At 47.5% G+C, this 3,750-nt stretch overlaps 1 non-coding gene and 1 pseudogene across 1 annotated transcript; both read right to left on the bottom strand.

Moving 5' to 3' along the window:
* Window positions 1-692: 692 nt before the first annotated feature.
* On the bottom strand, window positions 693-858 carry LOC141150955 (U2 spliceosomal RNA; annotated as a pseudogene).
* A 711-nt stretch (window positions 859-1,569) lies between these two features.
* LOC141151057 (U2 spliceosomal RNA) lies at window positions 1,570-1,755 on the bottom strand. Its single transcript, XR_012246975.1, has one exon. It is a non-coding gene; the product is annotated as a U2 spliceosomal RNA (small nuclear RNA).
* Window positions 1,756-3,750: the final 1,995 nt, after the last annotated feature.

Here is a 3,750-nt window from a genome sequence, read left to right as displayed (position 1 = left end):
AGGACATGGAGTGGCAAGGTCGGGTGTCGGGGGCCGGTACCCCTCTTGCAGCCGGACTCCCTCTGAATATATCAGCATGGCGAGGACAGGTGGCGTACACCGCTCTGTCTGCATCATGCCTGGGATCCATTTCCTGTGGAGCCACACTCTTAAGCTCCGGGCCTTCTTGGTCCTGGTCATTGGCCGGGTTGAGACATTTCCCGTCTACAACCTGCCTCTCGTCCCAAGGCCGGGGTACGAGGGCTGTGTCTCCCGACCCTGCAGGCCCACACAGGATCTGCGCTCCGGGAGGGAGGTCACAGTTACACACAGTATTTGACAGCACAGAAGAACAGTCGAAAGACCTTGACTATCAAGGACCAGCAAAAGACCAAGACCAAAGATGGCTTTTTATTAAATATGAAATCTAAAGTGTAACTAACTTGTGAGTCCTCCACCCTCACCCACTAACTGGTTCCCATAACTCTTGGTTCCCCAGTCTCCCTGTAACCAGGGGAGCAGCACCTAGTGCATACTAGCCCCCTCTGGTGGAGAAATGTGGTGTTGGATGCAAAGGTTGGGTCACAACTATCACGCTGGTCTTACCTCAGAGGAGGAACACTACACTCCATTAAAGAAGTGCAGCATCCCTGTGGCGGTCGAACCCTCAGGGGCGCCACAGCCATGATGGGATAATGTGTTAATAGGGTGATCAGGAGTGGCTGTTGCATGCAGCCCTGGCGTCTGCAAGCTCTTTTCCCATCTCCCTGTTCTAAAAATCCATTTAATATATGGTTACTCAGATAGGGGACGTATCATATATTACACAGATAAGAACAGTGAAGACACTTGATCTTAATCAAAAGGCCGAGAAGTGATGACCGGAATTGGTTTCGGCCTATGTCTGCACCCTGGCCTCCAGAAGGCACCCATTGTAGGGATAGGGACAAAGACTCCCCTTAGGAAGACATGTTGTTCATCAATAAACATCTTAAAACCCACAACTTTACTGCTTGTTGCAGCTGCAGCCCACACACACGTTTTTAATCTGCATAAGTCTGCCTACTTTCACACATTCTCCCATCCCCCTGCTGTTCCGTGTGCCTCAAGACCAGGGGGAGGAGAGAGGATAACTAATTAATAAACAAACGAGCAGCGGTCCACCTTCTTCCTAGTCTGCAGGCTTCTTACAGACTGAAGCTGACTGCAACAGCACAGCCAGATAAAGGCCAGGAGCCCATTGTTCCATTGTCCCATTCTCTTGCATTATTCCATTGTTCCATTCACTTATTACATCTATTGCAAGCAAGCTACCTGCCTGGGTAAAAACCAATAGGATGCTCAAATTGACAGACATAGGTAGCACTTTAAAACAACATCTCAGACGAAACTTTTTTAGATCTTTATTTTCATCCACAGATAGAAAATTAAAGAAGTCAGTGCTCCACCAGAGGAAGCCAGCATTTCACTAAAGATATCGTAGCAGCCCCCTAATTTTTTTTAAATGTGTGGTACTCAGCAACACCCAACTGATGGTACAGTTGAGTTAAAACGGTAGCAGCTGATAACAAGGCCACTGTTTAGGTATGTGGTGTGTGTGCAACGGTGCAGCAAAGGACAAATGCATTATTGCAGCTTATCTCAGGAAGGAAGGGATAGATATATAGATAGATAGATAGATAACATTACAATACAATATATTGGTAACAGCAATGCACATATACTAAATGAGAACAGATACTGCACTTGATGTTAGCCAAAAGGCCGAGAAGCGATAACCTGAATTGGTTTCGGCCTATGACTGCACCCTGACCTCCAGAAAGCACCCATTGTAGTGATAGGGACAAAGACTACCCTTAGGAAGACATGTTGTTCATCAATAAACACCTTAAAACCCACAACTTTACTGCTTGTTGCTGCTGCAGCACACACACGCGTTTTTAATCTGCATAAGTCTGAATATTTTCACACATTCTCCCCTCCCCCCTGCTGTCCCACGCACCACAAGACCAGGGGATGGGGAGAGGATAACTAATTAGTGAACAAACGAGCAGCGTTCCACCTTCTTCCTAGTCAGCAGGCTCCCTGCAGACTGAAGCTGACTGCAGCAGCACAGCCAGATAAAGGCCAGGAGCCCATTATGACACGTGCAATGCTTGTTCCATTCTTCCATTCTTGCATTATTCCATTGTCCCATTCTCTTGCATTATTCCTTTGGTCCATTAACTCATTACATCTATTGCAAGCAATCTACCTACCTTGGTGAAAACCAATAGGATGCTCAGGTTGACAGACATGGGTAGCACTTTAAAACAACATCTCAGACGAAACTTTTTAGATCTTTTTTTTCATCCACAGATAGAAAATTAAAGAAGTCAGTGCTTCACCAGAGGGAGCCAGCATTTCACTAAAGAAATCATAGCGGCCCCCCAATTTTTTTTAAATGCTTGGTACTCAGCAACACCCAACTGATGGGACAGTTGAGTTAAGACGGTAGCAGCTGATAACAACGCCACTGGCTAGGTATGTGGTGTGTGTGCAATGGTGTAGCAAAGGACAAATGCATTATTGCAGCTTATCTCAGGAAGGAAGGGATAGATAGATAGATAGATAGATAACATTACAATACAATATATTGGTAAAAGCAATGCACATATACTAAATGAGAACAGATTTTTTTTTTTTGAAAGCCCGAATTTGTGTCAAAACCTGAGTGCGCTCAAAAAAGTGACAAGTGCCACAAAAAAAGTGCACTAGGATGCTGGTCATCTTGAAACCCTCTCCAAAAGAAGAAGGGTCCCCCAAACCATTCCTCGTCCCTCCGAGCCAGAAGGCCACAGCGAGGAACAGGGACAAATAGCCACCTCCAGCCGAAGCCAGAGGCGACCCAATCTTACCCCCAGCACATGCCCGAGTTCTCACCCGAGCAAGGCACTGGGAGCCAAAGACTATGCTCCCCTCCCGGAAGTGGACACACGTGAATAGGTGACACACAGTGACAAAAATATAATAAATAAAATAAATAGTGAAGGTGTTTTCAGGGTAATACTGACCAGACCTCCGACCGAAAATTTAAAAAATTCCCCATCCTAAAGCCAGAAGGCCCGGAGAAGGGTGTGTGCTAAAAGAGTGAAAAGAAGTGCTTGTGCAAATGTGCCATAAACTCAAGTGGGGTTCCCAATCCCAGTGAGTTAAGACACCCCAGGGTCACCACTCCTGGGGCACTTCACACTTCGGGCTTTCAATCTTCCCCGGCCCAATGGCGTCGATCCTGGGGGGCCATGATTTCCACCAGATGACTATGTAAGCCACCTGGCGTACTAACAAGCACCCAAACCTCAGTGTGCATTGTATCAGTCTACTAGGGCGGCCGGCAGCCAAAGCCACCTTTTTGAAAGATACAACACTTGATCTTAGCCAAAAGGCCGAGAAGCGATAGTGTGGCGCCCCTGAGGGTTCGGTCGCCTCAGAGGTACTGCACCTCACCCAGAGGTGTGGTATCCCCTTCTCTCAGGTAAGGAGGGAGTGCTGCCCGGAACCCCAACACCTGCATCCAACACTACACTGCTCCAGGCCGGCTGGAAGGGCAAGATGCAATGTGTTTACCTGCTGAGCCCTGTCCCTGGCTGGAGTGGGGGGAACCCAAAGGTAGGGGGAACCAGTATTGGGTGTGGGTGGAGGAAGTAGTTTAGGGGAGCACTTTGACAGTAGGTATAAAAAGGGAAGCCATTTTAGGGTACAGAGCAGTTCAGAAGAACAGTTCAGGAAGAC

The sequence above is a fragment of the Phyllobates terribilis genome, unplaced genomic scaffold, assembly GCF_046119375.1.
Source record: "Phyllobates terribilis strain yellow unplaced genomic scaffold, ASM4611937v1 Scaffold_5__5_contigs__length_657084704, whole genome shotgun sequence".
Lineage (NCBI taxonomy): Eukaryota > Metazoa > Chordata > Amphibia > Anura > Dendrobatidae > Phyllobates > Phyllobates terribilis.
This window is presented reverse-complemented; position numbering and strand designations above follow the sequence as displayed.